The sequence below is a fragment of the Dermacentor variabilis genome, chromosome 1 (assembly GCF_050947875.1).
Source record: "Dermacentor variabilis isolate Ectoservices chromosome 1, ASM5094787v1, whole genome shotgun sequence".
Taxonomy (NCBI): domain Eukaryota; kingdom Metazoa; phylum Arthropoda; class Arachnida; order Ixodida; family Ixodidae; genus Dermacentor; species Dermacentor variabilis.
This window is the reverse complement of record NC_134568.1, coordinates 274,409,635-274,432,800: the sequence shown is the minus strand read 5'-3', so window position 1 is coordinate 274,432,800 and position 23,166 is coordinate 274,409,635. Positions and strand designations below refer to the sequence as shown.

At 45.1% G+C, this 23,166-nt stretch overlaps 1 protein-coding gene across 1 annotated transcript in view; it reads right to left on the bottom strand.

Moving 5' to 3' along the window:
• Positions 1–22,763, bottom strand: part of LOC142564867 (uncharacterized) — a 262,653-nt gene extending 239,890 nt beyond the window's left edge. Inside the window, exon 1 of the mRNA XM_075676059.1 lies at positions 22,489–22,763. The gene's annotated coding sequence lies outside the window, so the exon portion shown is untranslated. The remainder of the gene's footprint in view (positions 1–22,488) is intronic.
• Positions 22,764–23,166: the final 403 nt, after the last annotated feature.

Sequence of the window (23,166 nt, the reverse complement as noted above, 5' to 3'; positions counted from 1 at the left end):
TTGTGCCACTGTCCACAATTTCAAGCACAAAGACGGTCTTTGTCCAACACATTGAGGAAACTAGACGATCGTGCTCTGAGTGAACAGACCATATTAGCGCACCGTCCCGACCGATCATCGGCTCAGAAGGCAGTGAAGGCACTTTTGTGTTTTCTCAGAACTTCTGGTTTGCTCGAGCGACTCTAACTGAAGTGCTGTCCGTACGCGTATCTACACCTTCTCTCTCCCTTCTTTCTCTTCCCCTTCTCCCATCCCCCAGTGTAGGGTAGCCAACCAGACTATTGACTGGTTAACATCCCTGCCTTTCCTGAATTCTCCTCTCTCTCTCTCTCTTAATGTCATCCGCCCACCCAACTTTCTGCCGCCCAATGCTACGCTTCCCTTCCCTTGGAATCCAGTCCGTAACCCTTAATTACCATCGCTTACCCTCTCTCCTCATTACATGTCCTGCCCATGCCCATTTCTTTTTCTTGATTTCAACTAAGATGTCAATAACCCGCGTTTGTTCCCTCACCCAATCTGCTTTTTTGTTATTATTTAACGTTACACCCATCATTCTTCTTTCCATAGCTCGTTGCGTCGTCCTCAATTTAAGCGGAACCCTTTTCGCCAGCCTCCAGGTTTCTGCCCCATACGTGAGCACTGGTAAGACACAGCTGTTATACACTTTTCTCTTGAGGGATAGTGGCAACCTGCTGTTCATGATTTGAAAATGCCTGCCAAACGCACCCCAGCCCATTCTTATTCTTCTGGTTATTTCAGTGTCATGGTCCGGATCCGTGGTCACTACCTGCCCTAAGTAGATGTACTCCCTTACCACTTCCAGTGTCTCACCTAGCTATCGTAAACTGCTGTACTCTTCCGAGACTGTTAAACATTACTTTAGCACAAACAAACGCGCGCACACACACACACACACACACACACACACACACACACACACACACACACACACACACACACACACACACACACACACACACACACACACACACACACACACACACACACACATATATATATATATATATATAACTTTAGCCGAACCTTAAAAATATGCGAATGCCACGTAGATGGACAGAACCAATGTAATATTGTTTGCCGTCGCTTGGAGATACTCAGCATATTTTTTGCATTTGCCTAATTACATAATTAGTCCTAATTAATTTATCAACTTCTCAAATACTATAATTATATTAAAAGTCTCAGTGAGAAAATTATAGAGCAACATTAGAAACTCCCGATACAGCTTTCCGTTGCTCACAACGTGGTACGTAAAGGTGTTTTCCGAGCATGAAAGAAGCCCGCGAATACACGCAAAGTGCCTCGAGCGGCCAGTCGCGCGGCGATTTTGCGTGCGTTTGAGGGCTTCTTTCACGCTCGGAAAAACACGTTTACGTAGCACGTGTTGAGCAACGAAAAGCTGTACCGGGAGTTTTTTCTGTCGCTCTACAATTTTCTCATTGACACTTTTCATCTAACTATAATATTTGAGAAATTAATTCATTAGGATTAATTATGTAATTAGGCAAGATGCAAAAAATAATCTGAGTATCTCCAAGCGACTGCACACAATATTACCTTTGTTCTGTCCAGCTACGTGGCATTTGGATATTTTTTAAGTATGGCTAAAGTTACGTGGGACACCCTGTATATGTGTATGTGTAGTGAACGCATGCACAGACTTTGCGATTCATGTACTGTTGGACTGTACAGTTTTTATACATCTGGTGGTCTACTGAGTGACATATTTTGTGACGTTATTCTCTCTTTTTGCGCATATTTGTTTCCTTTGCTTAGTGACAAGGAATAGCCGATGCCACCATAAAGGCACCAACCTTTCCTATTATTCATTTCAATAAAAAGAAAAAAAGACACGTTTCACTGAAAAGATAAAATTTTGCTCTGCTAACCTAAAAGGTAAATTTTTTTTCTAGCGACGTCCTGTTGGGCAGAGTAAGCGAAGACAGCACTCATATCAAAGGAAGAACAAGACAAAAGAGGACGAGGGTTAAAAAAGCCACGTGAGAAAGAAATAGCGGCTTCGGCCTAAGTGCGAAGCCGTGACAGCAGTAGCTAGAGCAGTTTATTAGCACTAAGGCTCACAAAGTATCGCGAAGTATGAACCTGCGCCACGCGTATACCATGTTCCATAAATTGTTTGCAAGTTCAAGTTTCTTGCGGAAACAAATTTGCCAAGCAAGCCTTTGTTAAGCGCATTTTAATGTTGCCCGCGTTTCGGTCGCTCTACGAACGTCAACTTCAAGCCTGAACGCGGCAGCATCCCAACGGAAGTATCAGTGCACGCACGCGCGCACACAAACACACGCACGTACACAAGTACACACGCACACAAACATGGTGTTCTGCTGTAACGCCGCCAGCGGATGCGCATAATCTGTTTGACGATTCCTTAGGGCAAAAATTATTTCTGAAAAGGCACCTAAAGTATGCTTAGGTTACGAAATTATCTACAACTATGTGATCTGGCTCTCTTCTAGGTCACTCCTGCATTACCTGCGTAAAAGGGATCTGCCATGCTATGATTTAATTTATCTAATTTGTTACGGTCATGCAAAAAAAAAAAGAGATTACTTAGTGTTTAGGTGCAAGCACTGACGGGTCGAGTTTTAGGAACTTCGTAGCAGCGCACACGAGATGAAGAACGGAAGACGCTGCCAGTGTTGTTTATTCCCACAGTCCATCGTCACTTGTATGCTGCCATTAGGCTCCCAAAACTGGCGAGCTGACTGAGTGTCAATTCCTTGCCTACTTTATAGTAATTTCTTATCAAACTATAAGTTCTCTTTATTCTGGCAAGAATTGACACGGTAGAAGTCGTGAGCCCCGATGCCTAGCTGACTTTATCACACCCTCTTAAAGAAACAGGCGGACATTAAAAAAAAATATTATGAATGAGACCTCCTATAGGAAGCATCGAATGCAACACTGTAGTGTGAAATGGCAAATGAGCCTTTTATATAGCAAGTGGTAGTGTGGTAGCTGGCAAGTCCCACGGAGAGGTCACAATGTAAGTATAACATAGCAATTTGTTGCATGTGTCCGCAATTGAAGGCATATTCCAGATTTGTTTTGATTATCGAGGGATATGTCATATTAGCCTAAACGCTATGCACACACGTGCTGGCGTAACTTCTTCGCACGTCTCGAGAGAAAAATAAAATTCCATAGAACAGAATACAACAGACACACACATTATTTGACGCATATAAGCCATAAGGTTTATGCGGAATGGAATTTGCATGTCTCTATTTATTTCTGCACAACTAAACATACTAATATCTTTTATCAGGACTTTTATTTATTATTGCAGCATAGATAAGCAGTTAATTATAGACAATAAGCTCCGTGAGACACTTATGCTGTTTCTTTACGAAAAAAATGCAGCATGTACTTGTGTAAATGTAGTATGACATGTGGCAACCCGCAAGGAGGAAAAAAATTATAACGGCAGCATGTAGATGTATATCGCCGGACTTAGGTGACGACGTATTAAATTGGCGCAACTTTGAATTTCTACTATGTGCTCATGCCTTGAAATGTGGCCGGTTTTACTTCAATGTTGCAATTACAACATCCGTCTAAAGGTAGTTAAGCTCGAGGTTAATTAGTGAATAATTTATTCCACACTGTGCTTCTTCAAGCAAGTAATGTCCGTATTTTGAGACAAACACACCTGAAAAAGATTAAATGTGTTACTTGCCGGAGGCGAAGTTTCTCCTTTTTTTTTTAGTCTATAGGGAGAAAAAATAGCTGCTGATATTATATCACAGATGAGCTGCATATGAAAACGGGCCATGCTGGTAGCGCTATTCACAGCTTCTCACATGCACTCTTCATGAAGGGAGAACCGCTGCGTGTTTGTAATGTAGATTTGGGCGAGAAGTGTTTGTCGAAACAAATTACGGAACGGCTTCACGGATCATAGTTCCTTTGAATACACCTCGCATTCTTCGGAAAAGGAGATTTGAAGTAATTTCATGGTCTGACGCAAATCGCGAAAATTTCTCGCCCGTGACGCAGAATAGAAGGAGAGATATTAAAGCAACAGGTTTCAATAGGAACTAGGTCAACCTCCTGTGGAGAGCAAGATCAGATTGTGGGGTAAACGAGAAATACAAAATAAAATCGTGTGGCGTTTTCTATACCGCGTCGATCGTGCTCCTTTTTTTTTTTTGCTTAGCAAAAAAGAGAAGAAGAACCTTTGCCTAACAAACACTATAAGGATGTTCTTGTTACTTTTCGCGCGGTCTCTGTGGCCGCTTCAGTGGAGCAAATCGCGGCAAGCACACCACGGGTGCAAGCACAGAGCGCGCTGAGCGGCGCATAATCGTGTTTTGGACGCTGCAAGCGCGCTCGATGCCAAAATTCTCGTTCCCCGCCACGGAGAGAGACCCTCGTAATGAGGTAATCCGTTCAAAAGTCGGAACGCAAAAATAAAGGCGCTAAAAGAAGTGCGCGTGACTTTTGCGCCTGCCACGGGAACAGAAACATTTATTCGGCCCAAAAGCTACGCGCCTCAGCAGTTGTACAAAACGCGACACTGTTGAAACGGCGCGAAACGAGAAAAAAAAATGTATGCGCCGGACTGTCGGGCGCAGGGAGGAATCTCGAAGACGCAGGCCTCTCGGATGCAGCTGCCAACTCGGAAGCCTTGGGCGAGCAGTGCGCCTTTCACTCAAAGCCTGCGGGGAGGTCGTGCGAGCGTCTGCTTCCGCTAACTCGCGTCTCTCGTCACGCGGAGTCGCAGCAACAGCGTTGGTGGCGGCGTCCTTCGCCGCAGGGATGTGAACAACCTCCCAAGATCAACAGCAGCTGTATCGAGCGCGCCCTTCCGCGCCGCTGACGACTGGAACGGAGGGGAAACCAGGACACCCCGGTGCGACGCTCGCTGACAAGGTATCTGACATGCTCGGCGAGGCTCTCGCGGGCGCCCGCGCGACCTGGACGGTTCCGCCGTAGCAGTCGCAGCACCGTTGCTGACTTTCGAAACGCGGGCCTCTCAAAATAGGTGCGCGCGCCCGGAGGTAAGACGGGCAGGCCCGAGTCAAAGGTGAGCCCAGCCGGCATAAAAAAAGGCATGGGGCTCTTCAAAACGTTTTTGACGCGGCCGAGCCAGAGCGGTCCGCTTTTAGCACGCCGTTTTGACGTGAACCATCCAAAATAATCAAAACAGCGACCCCCCCCCCCCTCTGGAATAGGAGCTCGCCGCTGCCAGGCTAATATGTTCTCTTCCTAAGCTGCTGCTTCCTTTATCTTTTTTTTTATTTTACCATTTGAATAAGATCTGGTGACTTTCGAGCGATGCGCGCACGTCGAAGCCTGCACGCGAAAGCGTAAACAGGCGGGCCGCTAGCGTCCTCGTTATTAATTGAATATAGCCTGCATGGCAGGCCTCTCCCAGAATAGAGTAGGAGCGAGTCGCGGCCGCTCAGTCGGTGGCGCACACCACGAAACTAATTTCGGGCTCCCGTGCACTAATAACGCTTTGATATAAACGACTCTCGGTGAAGCGAATCCACTTTCCCGGAGAACGCAGCAGTTCTGCAGGGTGGACGCACTTAGCTGCCCAGGGGCTAACTTTGGCTGTATACTAAAGCGTCCGCGACTTGCGTACGAGTTGAGCTCCGCGGGACATCACCGTTGCCACGGTAGCCTTCACAAAGTCGGAAGGCGGCGAAGAGGAGGAGGGAGTGCGGTCGCGCGTCTTAAACGTTCCACGACGACGAAGAGAATTAGAGCGTAAAGCCTGGCGCATTTTCTTGGCGACTCTCCCAGGGTCATCGCCGGTGCATAACAAAGCGGTCATGTTCGTTAGCAGCTATATGCGACTAAGAATGTGACGCAATTTTGCACCTCGCATACAAACTAACTAAAATAAAATAGTCAAGAACTAGGGATAAACTACGGGAGAAGTATTCCTGAGAACGCCAGGGGGTTTTTATAATGGGTACGCGAACAACGGCGACCCCGAAGCAAGACGAGGACAAGAATTAAGACAGACACAATACACACACACGAACCCGCGTGTGTTTAGCGTGTGCCTTTACTCTTGTCCTCGTATAGTTTCGCGGCGTTAATGCACTCATTAGAGCAATAAGTCAACTAGATCAAATTAATGCCTTTACCAACTAAACAAATAGCGTTCTTTTCAGTTCGCACACTCTGAACATTATCGAGTTTCAGCGGCTTAAGTGTGGGCATACCTTTTTTTGGATAATTAAACGTACGTACAATTTACGTATATGATAAAAAAAAAAGGAACGTTGCCAAACATGGCAGTACGTGTGACTTCCGCTTCGTTGTGAATTGTCATGATAACTACGCTCTCGTTGTCGGTGATGGCCAATGAGTTCTGAATGAAGCATTGCTTCATCTCTACTCACTCGAAAAGCAAGGTATGAGCGGCTGCCCCACTCCAGAAACGGAGTGCTGTCAGTGATTCCAAGGTAGCTCTTGATTGTTTGTTTTCTGCGTTAAGCCGTGGACTTTACGAAGAAGTAGTTCTAGAAGCTCGACAGCTCCACCACAGCCTCGCAGAACAAGGACACGACGTCAAGTTTCACTCAAGACCACCATGGAATTATGTGCAACGAGCCTGCCTATGAAGCTGCTCGATCTGCTCATGAAGAGGGCGTGGAGGAACCCATCCAGCTGTCAAGAACAGATGCAACAGCGAAAGTGCGTGCGCTTGCGAATGATGCCACACAGCCTTCAGGGATTTCATCAAGCGTCATGCACAAACGTCTGCATCTCTTTGAATCCTCTCTTCAGACTATCCCGAACCATGACAACAGTACTTTGCCGACTGTGGCTTTGCTTTCCGCATCGATACGGACGACAGGGCTGCGTGTGACGATTGCGCCAGCGAGAAATCTAATGAACATATTCTTTGCTGTTCTCCTCGCTATAGCGCACGCAGGCAGTCGCTCGCGACTACGTTAGCCTGTCTCATCGACCGGCCGCCTTAGGAGACTATCCTGGATTGCCGGCCTATACGGTCGTCACGCAAAAAGTGGTTCAAGGCGCTGTTGAGGTTTCTACGTTCAAATGAACCCATTAGAGGTACTGTTACTCCCAGACGTGCGTTCGTGCGTGTGTGTGTGTGTTTGTGCGTGCGCGTGTGTGTGTGTGTGTGTGACTGCAGGAAAATATAAAATAAAAAGGACACTTTGGCGAAGCAAGCACTAACAGATACAAGAACCTTTTAAAGGCTTTTCACTAGGCACCAAATGAAACACCGCAAAAATAATTCGATTCACATGTGCCCCAAGGGCCTGCAAATCGCCGCGTTTAACATAAGGGGCCGCACGCTACTCTAAACAAACCATGATGCGACTCACCTCATGATCCAATCACTGAAAAACTGCGCAAGTCTCTGGCAGAAGTCACACACTATCAGTGTTAGCACAAAGTCCACGTAAAAGACTGGAAACTGCTTTGCAAACTATAGCTAGGCTATGAATATATAACCCTTCAATATACACGGGACTGAACAAAAGATTCCGCAGAAGCCAACGAGGAATGGTTGTCTAAGTCAAGCTAGCCGCGTGGCGTAAGCTTGCTGAGATGTCCCATTGTTTAAAATGTCAGCGTGTGTGACAACGACGACAAGCCCACGGCGGCGACGATGGTCTAGTCGTTGTTGTCACACACGCTCAAGTGACGACGACGGTGTGACCAAGACGGAGTGACAACAACAGAATGACATGATGGATCGACGACGACCTGACTACGGCAGGGATGACGCAATGGCGACGGCGAGGACAACGGCATGGCTTTGCTTCTTGGCTTCTGTGTTCTTTTCAAGTCTCCGTTGTCGTGTTGCTTCACTTTTTCGCGCTGGCTTTGTAGTGACACCAAAGCTGATCATAATTAACGATGGTATCATATTTATTGATATTATATGAGGAGATGCTGGCGCACAATTTAAGGCACCGGCTACTCCTCATTTCTTGCATGGTTCTATCATACAACATACAGGTGTCATTAATCATTCATCACAACATAGCATTTGCGGTTTCATTCTGTGATTATTAGACACAAATCAACACAAGTTAAAAAGAAATATTTTGCTGTCAGCGGTCGTGTAATGAAGGGCGCTAGCCTGCACTGAGCTACAATATCCATACATGCACTGTGAAAGAGGGACGGGTCGTTATAAGCCATTCTTATGCACGACATGTGCAGTGCTCAGCAATTGAAACCCGATACTCGGAGCGCGCGGCTGCATGGCACATTTTGCACCACTGGTGGGCGCTGGGGACACCAAGCGGACGCATTTTTCTATCGCATGAACGCGAGCGTGTTCCTGGCGCATTGTAACGTGCATTCGGCCCCTCAGCGATCACCCAGCGCTCGCCGGTAACGCCAAGAGTACCGGCCGCCATGCGGTCCGAGTATCGCATTTCAGTCGCTGAGCACTTACATACGGTGCTTGCTCAATGACCGGGAACTGATACAAAAATTATGTCTTCGGCACTACATCGCAAATCCTTGATCTTCCTTTCTAACGCAACTAACGACAAGAAATCTGCACACTTCAGTTATTGTTTAGTATTCTTAATTAATTTCCTGATAGAGAAGTTTCTCCCTCGACTGCAACCACTGCCCCAAACTTTGTGCAATAATATTCCTGCAATCCTGGGTAATCTCCCCAAACTGCATATGACGACAACGGTGGTATCGGCGACGGTGGTATATATATATATATATATATATATATATATATATATATATATATATATATATATATATATATATATATATATATATATGAGGCAGGCAGCAAGCTCATGCGCTGTCCTCTATCCCAACCATCCAGACAACCTCTAAACGCCACCAATTACTCCTATAGGAAAGGGGCAAATTTGAAAGGCAGTCGCTTTCAATAGAGACATATCCGTGGGGATATATATATATATATATATATATATATTTATATATATAATTGTTTCCGTGGTCTCAAATGGAAAATGTGCCTCTGGTACTTAGAAGATGTGGTTATTTTTTTGTCCGATTTTCCCACCCATATCTGTAGGCTAGACCAAGTGTTACAATACCTAACTGACGCCGGCCTCCAGCTAAACCTGAAGCAATGCCACTTTGGAACAAGTCAGCCCACCATCCTTGGCCATGTAGTATCTAAAGACGCTATTCTTCCTGACGCCGCCAAGCTCAGTGCAGTTGCTGATTTTTCCTAAACGGCCTCCGTAAGAGAATTGCGCAGCTTCCTTGGCCTCTGTGCTTACTTTCGCCGCTTCATTCGCAATTTTGCGTCCATCACCGCTCTCTTAAATCAGTTTCTGCGGAGCGACTTCCACAATTACACCTGGTCGCCCGCTCCTGACGATGTGTTCCAAAGGTTGCGTCGTCTACTAAATTCGCCGCCGATACTGCGTCAATTCAGCCCTGCAGCTCCGACCGAAGTACATACCGACGCCAACCGTGTTGGACTCGGCGCTGTGGTCGCGCAGCGCAAATCTGGATTCGACGAGTACGTGGATGCATGGGCAAGCCGCACTCTCACCAAAGCAAAGACGCATTATTCGGTTACGGAGAAGGAATGTTTGGCCATAATCTGGGCACTTGGTAAATTTCGCCTCTACTTCTATGGCCGCCCCTTCGACGCAATTACAGACAACCATGCGCCTTGTTAGCTGTCCACGCTAAGGACCCAACTTCTTAACAGTACAGTATATATATATATATATATATATATATATATATATATATATATATATATATATATATATATATATATATATATATATATATATATATATATATATATATATATATATATATATATATATATATATATATATGTATGTATGTATGCTATTGCATGAAAGGACTTGTGTGCGCTCCCCGCTGACTAACGTGAAAAACGAATAGTGAAAAAATATCACTCGTAGCGCATAACACCCCGCCTCCCGCTTTATTTACATATAAAAGATTGTGTTTAAAAATAAATGCCCATGCATAGTCATTGGAAGAGTGGCACAGAAAATAACTCAAACCAAACAGCATCATAGTCGACTTATGGATCTCAAGTAAATGAAGTCTTCAAAGCGGTGAAAATCGCATACTTAAAAAAAATGTCTGGAAAATCCATGTAAGCTATGACGATTGGGCATGTCAATACAGTGCTATAGCATTTATGAAAAAAGACCTCCTTCAGTGCCCTGCGTTGTCACTGGGAAGAAAAAGTACACGCGGCAGAAGAGCCGGGCCAATAATGTTAGCTGTGATCCGCACCACCATCGGGACAACGCACCTGTTTTTATTCGTCACATGTTAAGTCTACAATTTCTCTAGCGTACTGTAAAACCTACAACCTGTAATTAAACAGAAGGGTGTGTCTTACGAAACAGGAAACCTGTAGCTTCTCGCCAACAAACGTGAGATGACGCGCACGAACGTTGCGCAATCTATTCAGAATCAGAAGTTACAAGAACCAAAGCTCGCTAGTAAACTATCTGAAATTTACGCATCTGATTCACGACGTAAAATGTTCGTTCCTCATAATTACACGAGGCACAAGCACAATCCCGTTATTTCGCGCACATAATGCAGACGGAACACACATATCTCCCATCAGAAATCTCCTTCTGGATGGCATACAGCACGCTCTTAACGGGTTTAAATTAAACTTGACAGCTATCAACCAACAAACAATAACATCGAATTGCATTTCCCATTGATAATTTTCTTTTGTACGTCAGGTGGTTAAAGCAAACAGTAAAATGTTCTGCTGCAGCGGCACCAGATCGAGTACGGCAGTCAGGGCTGCTTCCACACGTACCCTTGAGACCTCAATGCGACAGGTATGAAACCTTAATGTTACCCCATAGTGCGGTATCGAAACGCTTGACTCAAGTATTCAAATAGCATCGTCTGCTAGACGTGCCGGCGTTGGAAGTGAATATTTAAGAAGGGGAGAGGAGCAGCACGTGCCAAGCAGCACGCAAACGAATAAAGGAATAAAGCTTAAGACGAGCTGACGCGTTGTCTCCCGTGTTCCGAATTAAGGCCTTTTCCATCCACTACGACGAAGCCTGCTGTTTCTCCTGAAAAGGGCCTCGCCTTTGTAGCCGGAACGTGCGGAACTGCAGCAACTCCCGCATCGCACGGGGCCACCCGAATCATGCTTGAAACAAAAGGTAGATCATGGCCAGCATCCATAAAGAAGCCAGAACAACTCACCATTATGAGCTTACGCGAAATGTCATAAAACCAGAATGATTCAGCTTCTGAACATTCAACTCACCCTCGGTGGTTGGCTGCGAGCCACAGGGCATCAAATTAAACAACAACTTGGAAAAGGATGTTTGTTATCAGCCTTCTTTTTTATTTTTTTACTGCGATGACTATAGCCGCTGTTAAGCATTTTCTCCGCGCCCGCCACCAACAGAACTCACCAAAACAGCAGCGTGCTCTGCATACCAGTCATATCGGTTCCCAAAACGAATCGATTCTATCAAATCGCCGACCTAATCAAACTCAAGCCGTGACAGGTGGCACCAAGAGTTAGGGATCAATGTGATAGGGAAGGATGAGGTCGTTTGACTCAACAAATTCTTGCCGCTATAGGTGCGGCCTTCGTGAGCCCTCCAGGCTCATAGGAAGACGGGACGTGGAAATAATTTGTGGGTAAAGTTTGATGAAAGGTCTAAACACGTTTTCTTTCTTTTTTTTTCAGCCCATGCCGCTCATTCAGACGTATTGATTTGTTCTACTGCTGCTGAGGGATGTTCTTCCAGATGCACTTGTGCAGCGGTACCTGGTTCTAATAAGATGCTGTAGCTGCAGGCAATGCTGACTCCAATAAATATAGATATGATACCGAATGCGAATTACTGGCTATCATCGCTTCGACTGTGACACCACGTCCTGGAATAACTTGCGGAATTTCCGGGGAACGGACATCGTTCAAGCCAGGGGTACGGAGAACGTTGCATGGTACTGATAGAAACAAAGTCCTTTAAGACTATTTAATCGCTTCTCTACGGTCACGAGTTTTTCAGATTCAGATTCAGATTCAGATTTATTCGTTCCAAAAAAAAGAAGTAATTACATGACAAATATACAGACGAGGGTCCCAAAGTGAAAGAACTGTAGTGGGACCCTCGGTTAATAATAACAACATTGATGGTGATATCAATAGTCAGCAAATTAGCGTATTATAAACAACAACTACAGATCAAATACATCATTAGATATGTCATTTACAATCAAACACGAAAAAGCACGTTATAACAGAAAGTCGGAAAAAAGCATGGATGAAATACAAGAAATGACATGTGAGATAAATGTCAAAGGTACACCGCCAGATCGTAGTTAAGTTATCGCAGGAAATGATGCTTAAGGTGATTTTTAAAAATTGCAAGAGAAGCACAGGATTTTATGGTTGATGGTAATTCATTCCAAAGAGAAATTGCAGCGAAGGAAGATGTTTTTTTGCCGTAATTGGTATGAACCATGGGTAACAAGAAATTGTTGTTAGCCGCAAATCTGGTCATATTTTTATTCTGCAAAAGGTCAGTTGCAATGAACGGATATGTAAGGTTATTATGAAGCAACTTGTGGAGTAAGACGACTGTGTTAAACTGGTACAAATGATTCATAGAAAAGATATTATACGCGCGAAGTAACAAAGAGGCATTGGATTGCATGGAGCTAGAAGTGATAATGCGTATTGACTGATTTTGGATATGTTGAATTGATGATAAGTGACAAGCGTACGTGTTGCCCCATGAAACAATGCCGTAATTAATGTGACTATGAATGAACGCATAATACAACGCTAGCAGAGCCTCACGAGAAAAAAAAGGGCGAGCGTTAATTAATGCACGTATACCAAACGCAGTCTTGTGCTTGAGATGTTGGAAGTGAGAGCGAAATGTAAGGTTAGGGTCAAGATGTATGCCAAGAAAAGTGACATCGGTGCTAACGGGAATTGAATGAATTCCAAGCTTTACTTCAGGAATAGAAGTTAAGGCCCTGTGAGCACTTTTGAATAACATAAATTTAGTTTTTAAAGGATTAAGAACTAAGTAATTGTTGCTACACGATTTTAAAATGTTACTCAATAGAATATTTAACTTAGAAGTAAGAGTAGTAACAGATTTGTCAGATGAAGATATGGTTGTGTCATCTGCGTATAAAATGCAATGAACGCAGTTGGTGGAGTTAAGAGAATCCGGAAGATCATTCATGCTAACCCTTTCTTTCACTGAGGAGGACGTCAGTTACTCACATAGATATAACAATACGTGACACTGATCACTCCAGACTCACAAGCGACGGCTCACGCATAGTTAGCTTTGCTTGAGGTGCGTGTATGTGCGTGTAACCACGTGTGTTATTTGTGTGCGTGCGTGTAGACGTGTGTGTGTGGACGTACATGTGTTAATGTGTGCGCGTACATGTGTGTGTTCTTGCGTGCGTGCGTGCGTGCACGCGAGGGAGACGAAGCGTGCGTTTCAATTTTCTATGTGTGTGCTTTTTTTGTGAACGCTCGTGTTCTGTGTGTCTGCGAATATGGATAATTGAAGGTCCCTATTAGCATGCCTAGCTATCCCGTGTCTAACAGAAGCAATATCAACATTTAAAGAACCCAGTGACACGTGATGCAAACACGGTCTATATGCGTACTTTTGGTCGCTTATTCGCGCGCATTGCTGTACCAACCCGCTGTTCCTGCTCTTCTAATTATAAATTAATCACGAAACTACATCTCCCTTCTTCAAATTCTAATTACACGTGAAGTATCCGCTGTAATACTATAATCCCTTTCTACATAAAACATTTGGGATCTAATCTAAGAACAACCTTTCGTACATGCAAGCTCAATAGTCAGTAAAGCCCGGGTGCACCCACCGCCCTTTGCATAAATGAGCTGAGTCGTTCCAAAAGAAACAGTTAAATGTTTATCGAAGTGGGAAAGCAGTGTATTACTGTATTTCACTGGTTTTACTGCCAATACGCGAAACCGTGTTTTCTTTCTCTTTTCATCCCTATACCCCTTCCCCAGCGCAGACTAGCAAACCGGACGCGCGTCTGGGTATCCCCTTGCCGTTCCTCTCCTCTATTTCTTTATCTATCTATCTATCTATCTCTGTTCTTGCCAGTGTCTGTGGGATGTGCTCCGATTGCGGTCTCTTAATTAAGAGCAATGTTCAGGGATAAGAAAACTCAAACGGAAGAAACCGAAAAGCGCCAACGCTGTAGATAATTGGACAAATTGGTACGAAATCTGAAAAGCAGTTACTAGGTCGGAAAAATAAAGGAGGAACAAGTTATAAACGCGATAATTATTCGAACCAGCAGGCATCTAAGCTTGGAAAAGCATGTGTGTAACAGAATTTTAAAAAAACATTCCAGTAATACTAAACACAAAGTCGTATTGCGTACCGTACAGCTAACTCTTAGGAATAAAAACTAGATTTGGGGGCGAAGAAAAGTAATACGTTTAATTACCAGACGTACGCCTAACGCGTCCCCTATTCAAGGTGCTCATTCTATTTCGTTATTGGCAAACGTTTTCTGATCGTTGGCTGATATAACATGGTTTTTCTGCTGTATGGTTAGTTCTTTTTTCTTCTCGCTCTCATCCTCCTTTTTTGTCGCAGCGTTTCCATTACACCCAGCGAATATTCACTTTCATTGCCACAATACAACATAAGTGATATAGCAACTACTTTATAGAGAACGAGAAACAAAAGCGTTGGTCTAGGTTATTATAGTTACAAATTTAACTGATGCAAATTTACAAATTTGTATATATCGCCTTGGCCCTCTTCCTTTTCTTTATTTTGCTTATGCGATGGCGAAATTATATATATATATATATATATATATATATATATATATATATATATATATATATATATATATATATATATATATATATATATGTGTGTGTGTGTGTGTGTGTGTGTGTGTGTGTGTGTATACAATAATAAAAGCGTGCCGTTCTTATTTCCGACGAATTATCGTTTTAGAAACGAGTGGCAAGGAAAGCCATTTGTGATTCAATGAGAGTTATTTGAGAGCCAGCGAGAGTTCAAACCTTTTTGGACAATACACATCCAACTCAAGTTATCTATTCACAAAACGTCAGAATAAGATAAATACTGTCATCGGCCGTAGATTTCGAATCCTGGCCGAAAAGTCCAAATGCAGCCTACAGTCTGACGCGCTGACCACTGAGCTAGTGGCCTATAGTGCAGGCAGCGCGCCGATGTGAGAAGCGTATATGCACACAATCAGAAAGTGGCGTCGCGCACGCTGTGCGCGAAATAACAGCCAAGTTTTTTTTATTGGAAACAATACTGTGTGCAGCCTTGAATGGAGGTTGTAAATCATTAATAAGCTGAACAAGGAAAAGAACACTTATGAAGGAACGACTCGTCCATGTTGCCGCATCAGCGACAGAAGCGACATCGACGGGATCGCGGACAGCAGCAATGAATATCCTGACAAGACTATGATGATGCCGACCCGCCAGAGTCCTTGTATTTTGACGAGCGACAGCTGGTCGGGTGGCTTCTGGTCTGGCACTAATCGCCAAGCCAGCTGCGTGCGATGGCCTCCTTGCAGAGGCGCATCGCTGCGGCCTAGACTATTGGTCACATTGACGCGGACGGGTATAGGTACTGCATGATGTAAAAGTCGGCGTCCTATAAAATGCGCGCATGCTTCTTCATCAAATAAAGAAGCATTTCCCGACAACACACACTTCCGGGAGGGTTGACGCTCTCCACTACTGCAGCGTGTCGTGCTTTCTTCGCGTGAAGGCGACAGAAAATAGGATGCGGCGCGTTTGGAAGATTTCGAATATTTAGCTATATCTCTGTTTCGAAGCAAGAGACTGCGGAGTCTATTGTAAGCTTCTTCATGAGCAGGTACCAGCTGCGCTCTTCGCATCTTCTTATCTTGTCACGGATTGTACTTTTATGAATTGACGTACAATTTTCGAAACTCTCACAAGCGCGCAACTACCGTAAAGAGCAAATTAAAGGATAACGAATAGTAAATATTTCTGCATAGGAGCACTTGCACAGGAACCGTCAGGATTGATGCGAAATCATCAAATGGCCCATTGAGTCTCTAGCAGCGAAACTGCCCCTAAATTCCCATTGGCTGCAACGCCACGTCATGACCGCGCTTTGACGGAGCGGAGCGAGTGACACTGAACACCTGCTGCCGTGATGGCGCGCCAGATATTGCGTGAGGGGAGGAGCTCTCGAAAGCCGCTTAGCTGCTGCGCGCGCCTCCAGCCGTGGTGGCTACTGCTGCTTCCTCAGTCTCTCGTCGCTTGCGCCGCGTACGTAGCAAATACTATATGCAGTTGATTCCTCAGCAATATCGTCCAAATGATTCCGGTCTACAGCCAACATGCTAACGTAGGAACTGTTAAGGAAATGTAATAATAATCCGCACCAATTAATTCGCACAATTCGGTGGCACACCCCGCAGTAAAACTCGGAAACATTACTCGCTGCGCCAAACTGGAAGGACCTCTCAGCAGCGTTCAAATGAACATTAATACTTTCACATTCACAACTCATAAGTGCTTAGGTGTCCTCCGATCTTTCTTTAGTCGTGGTATTAGGCGCGATCTTCTTCGCATTCTACTTGTTCAAGCCCGAAGTACCTTTTATGCAACATGTTGCGATGTTATGCGTAGGTTATTTAATGTTACTGGTTGATAAGGGGGGGTCACTGCTTTCCTTTTCTTCATTCATTAAGACTTCAACTGTTACCAAGAGTACGCTCAGCAAAAAATACCACTCAGGTCGCAGATTTTGTGGACGTAACTGAATTATTTTAGTCTTCAGAATTACAACTGCGTTTCCTTGCACAGTTTATCAACCACTGCCCATTTTGTTCGTGTTGTTCCTATGCAAGCAACTTATATTAAGGTTTAGTACAGCTCAGCGTGCATTTGGGGGATATGCATATACCTGAATACGCCAGAGAAAGGCAGAAAGTCACACTCAAATAAAAGTAGGAACTAGTGCCTAGGACAGCTCACACGAAAGTAGTAATTAGGATCTGTATGTCACTAGCAAGAATTTCGAAAAGCAAACACAATGACGGGAATATATTTGGGATCACAAAACGCTCGATTTCATTGCTCTGTTCATTTATCGCATAGCAGTATAAACAGAAGCAGTTGAGGGCGGCGAGCCTGCAGTGAAGACTATCCAGCGGCATGGGCTGTCTTCACGGTGGTCCTCACGCTCAAATGACTCGGGAGTCCCTGTTACAGCGCAGGCAATTACCGGAATTTTCAGAGATTGTGCAAGAAGCCTCAGGTGCGCACACTGTCTCAACGTTGTCGCGTAGCCAGACCACCTAAACAGGTAATGGCCATCTGGAGTACTTTACTTGAGTTGGCTTGCCGATGAAGAAAACCACCGGTGCCAGGCCCAAAGCCTTTTGATTTTCTATCTTAAACTACAAAAGCAATATCGTACATAAGAAAGGTGAGAGAGTCTACATGAAAGCACCATGCTTTATACCCTTCGGAATGATAGGAAGTCACCGCTAAAATGAGTTAGGTGTAATATGCTATCTTTCGGCTTTAGAAGAACTGTTTACAGAGTTAGTGGCAAACGTTACACACCATTGGATGAGCTGCTCAAACACTAAAATAAAGCATCGTTTCAAACTAATTTTGACGAGCAGTGTTTAGACGAAAATTAGGCCAAACAAGCAAACAAACAAAAATTTACCTATAGACTTGCTGGGTGGCTTCCAGTGTACGGCCACTTTTCCTTCGCAAGACTGTGAAATTGCAGCCGCCCTGTCAAAATGCTTCCGCCGGAGCCGACATTGAAGTGCTTTGATGGCACAATCTACTTAATGCGGTGAGGTTTTAACTGTTCGAGACAGTTTCGCGTTCTAGCACGCACAATCTAGTTAGCTGAGTGGAACACTTCACTTATAAGGTGCACCAGACTGCACATACTAAACCCTTCGCTGCAACTCGGACCTCCGGCCCGACTGTACCAACGCGAAGGGTCTCTTCTGTGTCGGTAGTGGTTGGGAGTTGCCTTCACTAAAGCTTATTCTGCACTAAATGGAATTGCTGAAAGCCCTGCATGTGATGTCTGCGGACGCGAGGGGAACACTGACCACTTATTGTGCCGCTGTCCTCAAGTTGAAGCACAAAGACAATCTATGTCCAAAGCATTCAGGAAACTAGATTATTATCTTCTGAGTGAATAGGCAATACTAAGAACACCATCCCCACCGATCATCGGCTCTGAAGGCAGTGAAGTCTCCTTTGTGCTTTCTGAGAACGTCTGGTTTGTACGAATGCCTTTGACCCCCTCTATCTCACTTCTTTCTCTTCCCCTTCTCCCTTCCCTCAGCGTATGGTAGCCAACGGGGCTCTTAACTGGTAAACATCCCTGCCTTCCTTATATCCCTCTCTCTCTCTCTCTCGTGCCCTAGTAGAGACTCACAATTGCACATTTTTCCAGCACTTTCTCTCAACAGGCGACGAGGTTTCCAGATGTAGCGTGAGAAAGGTCGAGGAAATTGACGGCAGAGAGAAAACATTAAAGGAATCGGAGAGTATGGTTAAAAACAGCTGTGACCACGACGAGTAAGGCCTTATTCATACAGCCGGCAAACGCACACCGCCTCGCCACCGTCACGGCACCGGCGTTTCTCCTCAAAAATGGGACACCGGTGATGTGAAGAGCATCGACAAACGTTTGACGGCTGCGTCAATCAGGTCTAACACCGACTGACAGTCTAAACGATCTATGCTCTAGACGTTCTGCGGCCTTCCGCGTATTTTGTCACATCGAAGAAAAAAAAAGTCTCAGTGGGCACTACAATCTTTGCCATTAAATCAATGGTCACAAATACACACTAATAACTAATAGTAAACTGGGAAAGTTGGTGCTGATTCATACGAAAGTTACAAAGGTTGATACGATATGACGAAAAAAGTACAGAATGGCCGGACGAACTGTTTTGTCCTGTCCTTCTGAGTCTTTTTTCGTTTTGTGTAAGTTTGCGTGCAAACCTACAAACATGATCCACTCATGCATTTATACTTCCTTTTTAAGATATCTACCTTTATTTTATCGCATGCTTTCCGTAGCAATTTTCGGAAGCCCCGTGGGATTCATATCACGGAGATTCTATTCTGCTTTCCATTTTCTTCATAACTTTCGCTAGACAGTGACAACTGTCAAGGTGCCACGGTTATGACAGTGCTCGCCTGATTCGGTAATCGTCAATCCACCTTTAGGTCACCGCCAAGGACGTGAAAACAGCCGCGTTTTATGCACATCAGCTACCGTAGAATGATTTTAACCAGTATTCAGAGACGTGTGTCCATTTCTGCACCCCATGAATTATTTGGTAGCGTGAGGAAAAAAGAAGTGTGGAGCTTCATTGCGTTCTTGTGTGCAGATATCTAAACAGGAAACATTTCGTCATAGGAGCATAATATTGATATGCAAGGTGCGTAGGCATATTTGTGTTATTATTGAAGCGGTGCGCGTCAGTCAGGACGACAAAAGGAGAGCGAACGAGTTGTGTATCTATAGTTAATTTTCAATGTTGCATAATAGCTTGGATAAGTAGTACCATCTTCTTAGAGAAAAAAACAACACTTTCCTTATCATTGTTATCACAATAAACTAAGGTGTACTCACGTACGAGTACAAGTTAGATAAAGTTGTTTAATCGATGCCATAACTTCCACAGAAAATGCTCCAATAAGCTCGACCACTTTAACCATGTATCCTCATTAATGTCATGGGGCACTCTGCCCCTCCGCTTTCCCCTTTTATGCAACGAACTGAAATGCTGCTGTATCACAACGTCCTCGCCTAATAAGCATCTAGGCGCCTTGGGAAACTTAAAGTGAACACTTTTGATGGGCCTCATAGACGGCAGGCATTGTCGGAGAGGAGCAGCCGCGATGTGGCACAGCAAGGCACTTCAATCGCGGCCCAGCGACGTGGACTGTGCGCGAAGAAGCAGCGAAATTAATAATCAATTCCGACGCTTCCCGGCAGCTGCTGGTCTTTTCATCAGGGCAGAATGAGATGAGAGCCCCCGCGAAACGGTCTCACTCAGCGCACGATGCGATGAATGGGGTTTGCTGGCGGGGCAGAAACTGCAACAAGATTTCGCTTATTGCTTGCGGACCCTCGCCGAAGAAGCGTTGAGCAAGTTCGGCGAACTACATATGCTGCACGGCATAATTTGGTGACCACTTCTGAAGGCTCTCGGCCCGTTCATCGTCAAGGGCCCAAAAGTGGTCGTTGCTTGGAAACCTTGCGCTCTTACTGGAAATTTCTGCAGACGCCGCAAGAACAGCACTGAGCAAGATAAAAGTAACGATTTCCTCTCTAGTACAACTTCTGTTTGATGATCCCCCGCTTCTCAGCGACAACGCTAAAGAACGCATTTGTTTTTAGAGACATAAACGTAGCATGAAGAATGCCGACGTGAAATTATGAACTGTCGGCATCTGTTCAAGTACCTCCATGGAAGTAACAGCGACCTTGAATATGTCACCCCAATTTCACGTTAATTTGGAGCTTACGCCAACGAAGTATAGTTGACAGTGGCATAGGAACCGCGGCTTCCGCTTAACTTAGGCGTTATACACTGACAAGTTCTTGAGCTCAGTGTGAAGGAGAAATCGCCGACAGTCTTGGGTAAGATACGACTTTCTATTTCAGTCGTGTTGGGGTACAACCGCCTCCTTATGAGTGACGTATGACCTGCACCAGTCGCGCGAAACTGTTACAAGCTATTTGCGAGTCGAACATTTTTGGCACTTGGGGACCGATGGCATGCCTATGTTTCCAGTCACCTAGTTCGCTTTCGTTAAAATTACTTCCTCAACTAGGTCACTCGTGGCACGTACAACAAAATTTATAGTAAAAGGCCCTTTCAGGACTATTATTGGAAGCAATTCTGCAACAGGTGGCGTATGTTCCCCTCTTCATAACATTATGGTGCCGTCTTACTTGTGTTACGCCTAAATTCATCTTTTAACGACGCGTATTTTAATTACGCAAGCCACGGAATGGATCTAAAGTAGCACCTGTTTCATAGAGTAAGCTGTATTGCACCTTTAGTGGTTCAGCTGGATTTGCTTTTATTTCTAATGCCCACATTATAAAGCGCTGTTTAAATAAAATAACATAAAGCTGATGCCTGTGAAGCTATGCGGGTGATGGCTTAAATGACATACGAGTACATGATCTACAATACAAATGCTTTGTGGCAAAGACAAGATTTGTTGAAGGGATTGCAGTAAAACACGTTGTGGGGCTAGTTGGTGCATAGCTTTCGATAGAATAAGCGCCGAAATTGACGGCACACAAGAAGAAATACAGACAGGACAAGGCGCTTGTCCTGTCTGTATTTCTTCTTGTGTGCCGTCAATTTTGGCGCTTATTCTATCGAAATGTTGAAGGGAATCATTTCTAGACGCTTTATTCTGTTGGCTCCCATAAGGAGGAACACAATAAGAACCGTAAAAGTATAGTACATTTTGATAAGAGCTCGGCTTGGTACTGTTACCTTCATTAGCACGGAGTGGGTAGTAGGTACACCTTTGAGCAAGACACAACAACCAACTTTCTAGAAAACCTTACGTTACGTATATGTTTGCGTTACGTTACGTATATAAAAGCTTATATTTAGACAGCCTTTATCCTGTGGTTGACGGAAATATCGGGGGCAGCAAATTACCTTGCTGCGATTTCTTTAAAACGTTGTGCGGGCGAAACACCCCAAAATTTTAACATATATAGAATGTTTTGGTGCAGTCAGGCAGCTCTACATATATTACCTTTAAGACACAAGAACTGAGACAACGATATTATGAAGTCAGCACAATTTCTTCAAAGTACTAGACCCAGAACCTACTCGTATTTCACGCTGAACATAGTGGCAAACAAGAAAAAAGATATTCTGATGACTTTCTCATTTTTAGCATGTATTCTCCAAACAACTACAAGTACACCACCCAGAAGTCTGGCTGATGTGTTAAAGCCGACTTAACAATCAATACGTTAAATTTAATTTTACGTCAGTTTAATTACATCAAACTTAATTCAATATTGCCACAGGTTGAAAAAACGGAAGCAATAATTTTCATAAAACACGTGCCCTTCGGTGTTCTCGCTTCTTCCTAATGACTTTCCGGGGCGCAGCACAGCAGAAAATTCTTCTCTCTCTCTCTTTCTTTTGCTTGAGGAACAATCTTTGCGACGTTAAGAAAATTTTGGGAAGGCAACCGTGGCTCCACGCTACGCTTGTTACACTTGGTCAGGCTCATTTACCCGCGAAAGCGCAGCACGCGTGCGGCGGTAACGTGCCGTGGAAAAGCCCTCGCGCGCGTGGCTAGCTGTGAGGAGGGCCACGGCGTGACGTCAACCAACGAAAGGGCCCCAGTGACCCACTTACTATCTGCGGGGAAGTCAGGCGGGAAAAGTGGCTCCCTCTCTGGACGACCGGCTAAATGTGGCCGAGAACGTGTGCCGAGCTTCCGGCGGCCCAAGTGCAGAGGCCGCGACTGCAGGGACGCCGGTGCTGGAGCTTCCTGTCGCGATGACAGGACGTCGACGTGCCGGGCGCAGCCGGAGCGAGACGCGAGTCCAACAGCCGGCTCGGCGGTGCAGGCGCTAGTCACAGCCAACGTGGCCCCTCGGCGGCCGGCGCAGAAGCGACTGCATCCTCGGGCCCTGTGTTTATCGCGCTCGGGGCCTCACGCACTCCGCGGGAGAAGGTCCAATCAGAAGGCGGCTCCTAGGAAAAAACTCGTATTGAACAATCGGAGGCAGTGAGACTCTCCTCGCCTCCGCGCCTCTCCAACGCATGCGTGCTGCCGCTCTCTCTCATTCAGGCGCTCGCAGCCTCGACCACCCCTCCTACGCACCCCCCCCCCTTCTTCCTCCTCCCGAAAGCGCACACGCTCCGGGCCGCGGCGGCACCGACAGCACCCGCAGAACACCTGGCGCGCCGGCACCGCGCGCACCGCGCTCTCCACAGCCGTCGCCGACACCCTGTTGACCAGTCGCTCTGTGGCACCGAAACCGCACACAAGTCACTTTTTCGTTGTTTCCTTTCTCGGCTCCCGCTAAC